The sequence below is a fragment of the Lissotriton vulgaris genome, chromosome 9 (genome assembly GCF_964263255.1).
Source record: "Lissotriton vulgaris chromosome 9, aLisVul1.2, whole genome shotgun sequence".
Classification (NCBI taxonomy): domain Eukaryota; kingdom Metazoa; phylum Chordata; class Amphibia; order Caudata; family Salamandridae; genus Lissotriton; species Lissotriton vulgaris.
The window spans coordinates 201,403,116-201,415,758 of record NC_141697.1 but is presented as its reverse complement, the minus strand read 5'-3'; positions in this window follow the sequence as shown (position 1 = coordinate 201,415,758).

Genomic DNA, 12,643 nt, shown 5'->3' with positions numbered 1-12,643 from the left:
GTTAAACTCCATACATTACTACGCCCCCACCCTGCCCCTCCCCACGTCACCGCCCTGCAGGAACTCCTACTGCCGACCGCGGCTGTATTATCCCTAAAATAGATAGGGCTATTCCCATCATTGGCATCAGTATTTAACCTACAAAACTTTTTCCTATGTTAAAAAATCAACTGCCTATAGAGGAGAGACCATCTGTAAGTCTCTACCATGTACTATCAATCTCCAGTGGTTTGAGCTCTCTTTCTAAATGTGTAATATTCCTTACATACCCCTTAAGTTCTACACGTTTGTCAGGTATGTAAGTGCAACAATGTTGCGCTTTCAGCATTCTGGAAACTCCACCTTCTTTTGCCAACAATGTATCAAGAGCAAGTCGATTTTGTAAAACCATTGACCTTACTGCAGCCAGTTCAGTATTAATCATTAAGAGTCCTCCAGTAGTGTCAGTCGATCAACGATCCACCACTGTTGACAATTTGCAAATTGTCTGAGTAACAGAACCACTCCTACTGAAGTGATGCACTGAATATATAGCCTACAATTTCTGTGAAACTAGCTCTTTTACTATGCGTTAGTCCATTATTTCTTCATTGTTTCCAGTGATTGTGTTTAGATTATATACTTTTGAGAATACTATTCCAAAATAGCAACTCCCATACCAATGATAAGGCAATTTGTAATATGCTTTGTTCCCACATATATAATACATTCCTGGAAATACTGGCTCAGTTCCATCTTTGAAACCCCACCCCCAATTACCTTATGATTGTGTTCACAATCACTAGAACCAACAGATATATTGTTATAGTAACTCGTTTTCTCCCTGGGGAGACAGAGTTTTTCTTTCTTTTCAAAGTCCAGCAACATAGCAACATTAGTTTTGCCATTCAAGGTGTATTCTTTATTTTCTGCCCATTTAGGAATTTTTCATTTCTGTTCTGTAACTTTTCTCTGGAAATCCTTTCTCCTTTTCTCAACTAAATACAAAAATATATTTTCTTCTTCATGTAAAATGCATGTTAAATTATTCTTGTGTGATTCAGCTATACCTATTGTACCTATTGTTAGAAAATATTCACCCATATGATGAGTTATGTCACCCTTAGTATATATGGGTTTCAGGATACTATGAATAGAAAATTCAGAGAAAAGCACGTCTGAATTAGAATAATAATATTGCAAGGGTCCTTTTTTATAAAATAAACTAGCTAAAATACTACATGAAATACCATAGGTCAGGGGCAAATGATGATAAGTAACACCCTCAGCTACAGATAATGTTAGCTTCATACAAACATAGAAATCACTTACTTCCATTGCCTCTACATAATGTACTAACACATTTGCAAATACGTTCAAGTGTGTTCTATTTCTAATTTTATTGTAATGTAATTAACTATTATTTCATGTATATTTAACTTTTCAGGTGCACCTCCTTTCTCATGAAATGTTAGTGTCATTCTACTCGCTTTTATTCATTAAGTAAGGAATAGCTACTCTCAGTCCTAACCATACTATGAGTATTATTATTAAACTACATGTGCATATTCTACAGCATGTTTTTAAGCAGTTTCTTTTCGGTTTACCATTAACAGTATGATCCGTCATTTTTCGCCTAAGGAGACTTAGCCCCTCTTTGAAACTTTTCATAGAATTTCAACCTGTGAAATTTCTCAAGTTGGTCTCACTTCTTCGTCTGTTGGATCATCAATTAATTCATCATCACTTTCATCACTCAGTTCTAGATTTTCAAAATCTTCAAGGATGACATAGGTACATTCAGGGCCTCTGAACTTAATATTCAGTCTTTTCAGCCGTGGACTCTTCCTTCTTGGTTGTTTTGTGGAAAGCCCAGTTTGACATGATATTTTATTTACTTGATTTGGTTCTTCATTTATTGTTTTAAGGTGAAATTTCAATCTTTTGACAAAACCAGGCCACTTATCTCCTTTTCTGAGTCTTTTAGCTGGTACTGTGCTTTGTTTTTCTTCAATTGCTCTTTTATTCTCGTTTAGTTGTGGCACAGTTTGTACTTCTTCATCGTCTGTATCCCTCTCTATCTGACTTGGTCCAGGTCTTGCTTCTGTTTCTTCTGCCTGGATACTAATCTGATCTCGTTCAGGGGTGTATTGTGATTGACTTTGATTTAGTTTGTTTTCTGCTTCCTGAACATGCTTCTCTACATCTATCTGATCCTGCTCAGATATCTTGATCTCTGTTTTTCTTCTTCCTGAGCCTTCGCCCTATTACCTATCTGTCCCTCCTCAGACTCTGGAACTGTGGCAGGTATCTGGACTGTCTAAGTATATTGATCTCTACTCATCTGTTCCTCCTCAGAATTACTATTTGATTTCTGTAATCTCAGTACGTTCTTCTATTCCTGACTCAACCTCACTATCACTCTGTCTATCTAAATAAGTATGACTTCTGGTTCTCACACCATCTGTTGGAATATCAATCACTGGAATCCATTCATCTTGACTGGTGCTCGGTTGTTCGTCATCATCAACTACTTCGGAATCACTTTCTTGGGACTCCTCAGCTGCACAACCTTCAGCTTCAGTTTCATCAGGTACAGCCACTCTTTTAGTGTGACTTGCATGGATCCTGTTCGGAATTCCCCTGCATTTTTCTGCTGTAGTGGTGACCGATATCACTTGTTTTGGCCTTCCCCACCTCGGAGCTAGGCGACATTCTCGTGTATGTCTCTTTATCACAACCCAGTCACCTGGAATCAGATCATGTACTGGAGTTGATTGTCTGGTGACAGCGTCTTCTCCAACCTGGTGAGAGATAGAACGCACTTGGTCAGCCAGTTCTTTCCGGGACGCTAGTACTAAGTCATCAGATATATTTATGAGCTTGTGTCCTGGCACCCATGCCTGCCTCATTGCTCTTCCGATGAGTATCTCATGAGGACTCAAGCCTGTGTTTATGTCTGGAATGCTTCTGAGTCCCATCAAAACAAGAGGTAAAGCATCTGGCCAAGCTAACCGAGTGGATTCATATATCTTTCCCAATCTTGATTTGATTGTGCCATTCAGTTGTTCTACCACTCCAGAAGCCTCTGGGCGATATGCACAGTGCAGGCTTTGCTCAATTCTGAATGCTATACAGACTAGACCAATTATTTCATTATTAAAATGACGTCCTCGGTCTGATTCAATTATTACTGGAAAACCGAAGCGTGGTACGAGCTCTCTGAGTAGTAATCTTGATACTGTGATGCTATCATTCCTGCGTGTAGGATAAACTTCTACCCATTTTGAGAATAGGCAGACAATGACAAGAACATACTTCATTCCACTGCAAGGGGGTAACAGAATAAAGTCAATCTGAAGACGAACAAAAGGACATTCTGCTTTCCCAATTTTTCCTGGCAACACTACAGTTTTTTTCCCAGGATTCATTTGCTGACAAATTAAGCACCTATGGCAAAGACTCTCTGCTACATTCCTGAACTTTGCATTGAACCAAGTTTGTCTGAACAATCAAGTCATGGCGTCCCGCCCTAAGTAAGAATCACTATGGTACATCCTAGCCATGGGAGCAAGCATACAGTCTGGCAACACAGGCCTTCCATCAAGGTAAACAATGACACCATTGAATCATTTAGGTAAAGGAGGACACAAAGTATCACATGAGAAACTGCAATGTTGTACCACCTCAGTGAAATATTTGTGGCACCAGTTAGAGAGAGGTGTCAGAAGGGTTACTTCTGAAAGAATCAGAATAATTCAAAACATGAATCTACCTCAAACACAGAAAGAAATCAGAATGTTTCTTGGAGTTGTAGGTTACTGCAGGCAATGGATTTTGGGATTTGCAGTCCTAGCAAAACCATTGATACAAATGACAAAGAAAAGAGCAAAAGACCCAGTAGAATGGGATGATGAAAGCATGTCAACTTTCTTAAAATTACGAGAACTATGTGTCACTCGAAAGAAATTGGGGTGTCACTGTGTCCCTTTTACCACCTCCTTCCCAACTTGTGGTATCCTTACTGTATGTGGGCTGAGTCCCAGGGTTTGGCATAGGAGCCAATGGTAACTGGTTTTGTATTACCTGTTTTTGCTGCCTTTTCAATACCTCATTCTGCATCTGTGAATTCAAATTATGAGTTTGCATGTTATTATTTAATGAAGCCTTACACTTGTTTTTCCAATTCCCCAACTTGCCGCACCCATGACAAGGACATTTCTTTTTAGCTTCATCTCGGTTATACTTTCCCCTAGGTTTATTTCCATTTCCATCTCCTTGGTTCTGAATATTTTTCATTTGAAGTTCTTGTTGCTCTGCTAATTTTACTTGTGCCCACATTACCTTTTGTTCTAAATTCTTTCCTTATTGTCCAATTCATCTTCACAATAGTTTGCATATTTGAGTATTTCATCAATAGGTTTGACCTGCCAACAGCTCTTATGATCTTTAATCCATTTTGACATTTCTGGTCTTAGCCCAGACACAAACCGATAAATGAAATGTGCCATGTCTTTGGTATTCATGTTTTCTAAACCACTATACTGTTTAAAAACTTGTAAGAGATGTTCATAATATGCATGCACACTTTCAGCTTTATTCTGTGTAGTTCTCTCTATCCTAGTCCAGTCAGTCTCTTTTGGAGGTACCTTCCCTTTCAAGGACAATCTTACCTGATTATGTTTCTTCATGATCTCATCTGATGGTGCTCCTGTTGTTGAGTCTCTAGGATACTCATCACTTGGCCAATCTACTGCGATTTTACATTCTGTCCATAAATCAACAGGAACAACAATATCGAATAACCCATCTAACTCTTCTAAACACTTTTGAAATTTTTAAAAATCTATCGACTTGTCTGTACCATTCTACAGGTTTCTCTTGTAATTTGAGGAAATCATTTGTAAATGACAAAATATCTTGTCGGGACCATGGGACATCAATCAATCATATCATTTGTAAAGCCCACTACTCACCCGTGAGGGTCTCAAGGCACTGGGGTGGGGAATGCTGCTACTGCTCAAAAAGCCAGGTCTTGAGGAGTTTTCTGAAGGTCAGCATGTCTTGGGTCTGCCGTAGGTGGATGGGGAGGGTGTTCCAGGTCTTTGCGGCAAGGTGGGAGAACGATCTACCGCCTGAGGTCGCTGTTCGGAAGCGGGAGACTGTAGCGAGGGTGAGGTCGGTGGAGCGGAGCTGGCGGATGGGGGTGTAGAAGCTGAGTCGTCTTTTGAGGTATGTTGGTCCGGTGTTGTGGAGTGCCTTTTGTGCGTGGGTGAGGAGCTTGAAGGTTATCCTCTTGTTGACCCGGAGCCAGTGTAGGTCTCTCAGGTGGAGTGTGATGTGGCTACAGCGAGGGATGTCGAGAATCAGGCATGCAGAGGCGTTCTGGATGCAATGGATCCGTCTCATGAGATTGGCCAAGGCTCCTGCGTAGAGGGCGGTTCCATAGTCCAACCTACTGCTGACAAGGGCCTGGGTGACTGTTCTTCTCATGTCAGTGGGAATCCACTTGTAGATCCTACAGAGCATGCAGAGGGTGTTGAAGCAGGAGGAGGAGACGGCGTTGACCTGTTTAGTCATGGAAAGGGTGGAGTTGAGGATGACCCCTACGTTGCGTGCGTGGTCGTTGGGTGTTGGAGCAGGTTCCAAGTCTGGTCGGCCACCAATAGTCGTCCCAGGCTGAAGGGTTAGATCCGAGGATGAGGACCTCCATCTTGTCCGAGTTCAGCTTCAGTCGACTGTTCCTCATCCATTCAGCAACGGCCTTCATTCCTTCGTGAAGGTTGGTTTTGGCGGTGTGGGGGTCATTGGTGAGGGAGAGTATCAGCCTGGTGTCATCGGCGTAGGAGAGGATGTTGAGGTAGTGCGGATGGGCGACGTGGGTGAGTGGTGCCATGTAGATGTTAAACAGAGTTGGACTGAGGGATGAGCCCCGGGGTACGCCGCAGATGATCTCGGTGGCTTCGCAGCAGAGGGGCGGAAGGCGGACGCTCTGTGTTCTGCCGGAGAGGAAGGAGGTGGTCCAGTCCAGGGCCTTCTCTTGGATCCCAGCATTGTGGAGGCGTGTTCATAGTGTGTGGTGACAGACGATGTCGAAGGCGGCTGACAGGTCCAGGGGGATGAGGGCCGCCGTTTCTCAGTTGTCACTTGATGTCATCGGTGGCGGCGATGAGGGCAGTCTCGGTGCTGTGGTTGCTGTGGCACCCGTACTGGGAAGGGTCCAGGATGTTGTTCTCCTCGAGGTAGTGGGTCAGTTGTACGCTGACGGTCTTCTCGATGACCTTTGCCGGGAACGGGAGCAGGGAGATGGGCCGGAAGTTCTTGAGGTCCTTGGGGTCTGCCTTGGGTTTCTTGAGCAAGGCGTTGATCTTGGCGTGCTTCCAGCTCGCCGGGAAGGTTGCTGTCTCGAAGGAGGTGTTGATGAGTTTCCGGAGATGGGGTGCGATGGATGTGCTGGCTTTGTTGAAGATGTGGTGTGGGCATGGATCTGACGGAGATCCGGAGTGGATGGTGTTCATGATTTTGATGGTGTCATCGTCATTGATGTTGGTTCAGTAGAGCAGGCGGTTGGTGCAGATGGTGGTCGTGGGGGCGGAGGTCTCAGTGGTTGTCGGGCGGTCATGGCTTTGAAACTGTTGTGGATGTCTGTGATCTTGCGGTGGAAGAAGGTGGCCAGCGAGTCGCACAGGTATTGCGAAGGTGGGACGTTGTTCGTGTTGGAGCTGGGGCTAGAGAGTTCCTTCACAATGTTGAAGAGCTCTTTGCTGTTGTGCGCGTTGTTGTCTAGGCGGTCTTTGAGGGAGGCCCTTTTGGCGGATCTGATGAGGTGATGGTGTCTGCGGGTAGCATTCTTGTGGGCAGTGTGGCTGTCTGGTGTTCGTTCACGGAGCCAGAACTTCTCCAGCTTTCGGCAGGTTTGCTTGGAGGCCCGGACGTCTCCAGTGAACCAGCTGGCTTTCTTGTTGGTATGATTGTTGGAGGGTTTCTTGATCGGGGCGAGGGTGTTGGCGCAGTCGTTGATCCACTGTCTGAGGTTGCGTGCAGCGGTGTCGGGGTCACTATGGTCGGCGGGTGGGCTCTGGGCGAGGGTGGTGGTTAGCTAGTCTTCCGTGACTTTGCTCCAGCAGTGGATGCAGCGGTGGTGGGTCCAGTGGAGTTCGGTGGGATGGTTGAAGGACATGGGGGCTTGCGGAGAAGATGGGGTCAAGCATGTATACTGCGGAGTGGGTGGGTGTTGTGACGAGTCGTCTGAGTCCGAGGTTGGCTAGGTTGTCGATCAGGGTGGTGGAGATGGTGTCGTCATTGTTCTCGAGGAGGAAGTTCAGGTGCCCCAGGAGGATGTAGTCCGTGGAGGTGAGTGTGCTGACGAAGTCAGCAATGGAGTCGCTGAACTGTGGTAGGGGTCCTGGCAGTCTGTAGATGGGTGTTCCTCTGAGGGTTGTTGTTGTCGGTGTGGATCTGGAAGTGCAGGTGTTTTGTACTAACCACATTAGGTCCAAAAGTCAGATAGATACCATCAGGGGAACAATAAATGGTGGCATTTAACTTCTTCAACAAATCCAGTCCTAATAAGCTTTCCGAACAATTGGCCATCACAGAAATGGGGAGTCCACAGTATAAGGACCAACAGTTAAAGCCATAGATCGGGATATGGGGCACACAATAGGTACGCCAGAAAATCCTACCAATACATTATTAGGGCCAGACAAGTCTGCCCCGGGGACCAGCGAATGAGAAACAGAGATATTCATTGCACCTATCTCCACAAAAAAATTCTGTGCCGAACCATACAAATCTGATGTGATATAAGGACCATTCTGATCTACAGGAATTTGGACTGGTGTCTCACCCTGTCCCTTGCTGTCCTAGCTAAAGGACATCCCTAGGACTTCATCTATGTCAAAATCGTCATGATAGTACGGCCTTCCCCGGGGGTCTTCAAAATAATTCTGATCAGAGTGACCCCATGAAGCTGTATGATCTTGATCCTCATCCCAACCAACCTGTCCACGGCCCCTTCCACCTGGACCCCGCCCTCTGGGTACTGCAAGTTTCTGTAACAGTTCCGGACACTCGCTTATCCAATGTCCCTCCTTTTTACAATACACTCACTGATTCAGCCCTAAGGGCACACCACCTCTACCCGCACCCCGTGACCTTTAAGCCGGACCAGTGCCTCGACCTCTTCCAGACCCCATTGCAACCTGCTGTAGCAACACCTTCGTCTTCAAATCATTACTCTTTTTTTCCACTCTATCCTTTTCCTCATTTTCTCGATGCCCATAATATTGAGCCATATTCAATATCACTGAAGTGAAGGAAGTAGTCCAAGTACTCTCATGAGCTTGCTGTTGAGACGTAATTTCAGGAAGCAAATTCGAAACAAACCTTTTAACAAACAAACACTACCTTCAACTGACAAATCCTGTCCACTGAAATCTAGAAACACCCCTTCAAAATGATTGAAAAAATCTGAAACACTCTCCTCTTTCTTCTGACGACATGCTGTTAAATCCACCCGTCTAGGTGGCATAGGAGAATGTGGCTTGGCAAGGACAAAATTTCAGCTTTGGACTTTTTACCAGACTTTCTCTCCTTATCCGATTCCCTAATCTCATTCCAAGTATCACCCAGCTCTGCCGCATGGTCCTGCGTATGCACTTGCCAACAAATGTCCACTGGCACCAAAAGCCCAAAAAATATCTCAATGTCTTCTAAAGTCATAACTGATGAGGAGGCAGCCTCTGTTATTCCTTATAGTATGTGGTAGGATTTTTCCTAGGGTCCGGTAACTGACTTTTAAGAGCAAGCACCTCACTTCTCTTCTATGGGGTATAGACTCATTGTTCTGGAAAATTAGACTCTTCCAGCTGCTGAACCACATCTCCATTCTGGTTAAGCTGTTCGGGGCTCTCAGGATAAAAACAAGGTGTACCTCTCCCATTATAAATTGGGACATTGTATTTGGAGTAAATTATGCATTCTTTCTCGATAACCGAGAAGCGTCCCAATATTACCAAAAAACATCTGCAGGGGCCATACCATACCAACTGAATATACATGATCTCGAATATCAGAAATAACTTGAGGAACTGTGCCTTGAATACACTGTTCCCACAAACCAATCAATGTAGCCAACATATGCTGAAGGGCATGCTGTTGTCCAAACTGGTCAAAATCTTTCATCACACTCCATATATCTTCTACAATATAAATCGGATTCCCAACCCATTGTGCTGCCTGTTTTGCAACCATCTTCTCCTCTTCACCCAAATTGAACAGAATCAATGCTTGCCCTATTCGCTCCTGTGCTGCTGCCAAATCCCCTGCATCTGACCCTCACACAGGTGTCCCAACACTATCCAACACCACAGATTAAATGCATGTGAAAGACACAAGAGGTACAGATGCAGGTAACAATGTCAGCAATGACTGTGTGGTGGGTGTAAGAGAAGGAAGGGAAACATGAGGTGAAGTAGCAGACACTGCGGGTGTGCCCGCATACTGTGAAACTGGAGGGGAGACAGATAGTGCTGCAGCCGAAGCTGTTGAATCTGCAGAAATACCAGAGGGGGGCAGTGGGGCAATGGAGAACTGAGGCAAGGCAACAACAGGATATCTTTTTTGCAGGGCTTAGGGAGGTGGGGGACGAGTGTCCAACAGATCCTTCACAAATGGATCCTCATCCTCTCGAACACATAGGACTTATTACATTGCAATCGAAACTTCATTTCTGCACACTCACTACCCTTTTCAGTTTGCTCCTTATCATAAGCTACTGCTTTCTTTCTTTACCCGCCTTTAGTGAAGTTGTTAAAGTCTGTTGATCTAAATTAGTATGTTCCTTATTTTCTCCTTCCCTTTATTTTCCGATTTCTAAATGATTAGTATTCTCTGCCTTATTCATAGCTATACAATATTTCTAATTCTAGTTATAGTTGTCTGATCAGTGTTAACCTTATGCTCATGACATATGATGATGATGATGATTAAATAAAGGTTTTCAAAACTTCCAGAGTCTGTGGTTATTTGAAAAGGTATAAACATTTATTAAATTGATATTATATTGTGATGACTGCTTATCTTTACAGCTAGCTCCTTGATCCATTGTGATTTTAGGTAAGTGTGACAAGGATTGGTAAGTCAGGTGCATTGGAAATAAATGAAAAGGAACAGGGTTACTGGTAGTAGAGTGTTACCCGATTAAATAAGTGTGATAAATAAATTATGGGCCCAAGTGTGCATATTTGGTAATAAAATAGCCGGGTGACCTGTGCTCTCTATCAGTAATTTTCTGGTAGCAGAATGATGGTTAAGGACTAGTTAAGATAGGTAGATAGGTTATTTGAACCTAAATGTGAAATTGTATTGCTGCTAAAAGTATCGATCGATCGAATGTAAAATTACTTTGAAATGTTATGAAATGTTTTTGGGAAATATTTTTGGTGAAATGCTGTTATATTGATCTATGTATTAACACAACTAGTTAGTGATTGTTATATGTTTGTCTGGAATCCCCGGGGGCAGAATAGCGGGTGGTGAGGAGAATCCACCTCGCAGTGAGGTCAGTGGCTCGAGGAAAATTAGTGCATGGTTAGGCAGAACTGGAAGCTTTAATTAGGGTTTTCTGTATGAATAATTGAATGAATGATAGCAACGAGTTTGTTAGCAAAACTTCTATTGTGATATAACCTAGTAAGGGTCACACGGAAGGAGTAGTAATTTCATCAGAGCTTGAGTGATAGCAAAAGGGTTCGCTAGTGAAACTTTAGACTTAGTATACATCCCAAAAATAAGTGGATGAGTCAAAGAAGTAGCAGGTTCTCTAATGCTTGTGTGAAAGATAGGCAGAAAGGATCTATCCGCAGTATATGAAAAGTAGACAGAAGAGGTTTACTTGCAGTGAAACAAATCTTTCCTTTCTAGACACTCGAGTACAGTGGCGAATGTTTTACTTCGTAAATTAAATAAAGAACTTGCACTTTAAGAAAAGAAATTGAATTTCAGTTACCTCGTGAAGGAGGGAGTCAGTCGCGGAGCTGCGCTGACGTCACTCTGTGCCGTGCTGGTATTGGTCGAAAAAGCGGGCGTGTAGCTGAGATAGCAATGTAAAGAAGGGGTGAGCGCAGAAGCATGAGAATGCGTCCCACGGAAAGGCCGCGCACCCATTGGTCAAAATTATTTGCAACCACAGTGTTGATTGGTTGTCGAAAATTGAAAGACGTGCTAGCATTAGAAGACTATAGTAAACAGAAGTACGTATTTTCACACGATCTAAGTCTTTGCGAAGTATATGTGGTATCCGACTCATCCCGAGACTCGACCTGATCCAAGATATCAAGGTTTTGTGAGAGATCAGTGGAAAGGCCGTAGACTAAACGCTATGTACGGAAGCAAGAGAAAAATTACTTTTGTAGACAGAGTAAAGAAATATTTTAAGAAAGACAAGCCAATTAAAACTAGAGAAGGAGTCATTATTCCACCACCTAATACCCCCGCATCATTTATGATGTTTGATAGAGGCTACCATGCTTGCGTATGGTTGGAAATTTGGGTGGAATACACTAAAGATGACAGAATTTTAGCATTTCCCTTAGAAGGTATCTTTAATGGTAGGATTTTGTTTCATTTGAGGAATCCCAGACCTAGACTAACGCAATACGAGGCCTTAGAAGAATGGGAAATAGAGGCTTTTGAGCAAGTCAGACCCAGAATTGACAAAGGGTTAGCAAAATTTTATCCGAAAGTACAGAAAGGGACCGAGAGAAAAGAATGAAAGAATGGAGACAAAACATGATGGTAGAAGGATTGTACCCAGTACTAACCATAGAGGAACCTATGCGGGAGAAAAGGACAGAGAAAATAAAGCATTTAATGACTAGTGGTGACTCTGATGATGATTACCTGGAGGATTTATTAATGAAAAATCCACCTCCGTATAATGAGGAACCCATGTCACTGAATACTAGAAATCCATTCCTGAAACCAAATTATGATGAGGGACCAAGTATGGCAAATCCGAGTGCACCGAATCTTTACCCTCCCTTGATTCCACAGGTAGTACATGACACCACCATGGAAAAGGTATTACAGGACCGAGAGAGAGAGGCTTTAATTAAAGAGAGAACTGAGCTTATCCAGAAGATTTCCAAAATAAATACAAGTCTTGAAGCTCTAACAATTCCAGTAACTATTGGCCCAGTTGTTCCTTTGTACAGGGATAAACAGGCCAGTCCAAAAACTCCAGTTGTAATTTCACCTGTAGTGCAGCCAAGAAAAGAGCCCTTAAAAGTTGATGACCATGCAAGTGAATGCAAATCTGTAATTTCCCTGATGGATTTACCCATAAGGAACTCGAAGGCAGCTCACAGAGAAATATCACTCCTTTTAGTTCAAGAGAAGTCCAGATTGAGTCCTCGTCAGGTACTAGAAGTGCCACAGTGGTGACTCCTGAAGAAATAGATTGATGGACCCGAGAAATAGAGAAAATAAATCCTCAGCCAAAACCATTAGATATTTACAAATTAAGAATAGAATTGGAAGAACTGATGGCTGGGAACGTAGGATCGGACAGGCTGAACACCCTTAGTGAGGAAGAATTACTATTCATTTGCAAAAGTATTACCCAAAACACCATGAAAAATTATTGGACACCAAAGCTAGG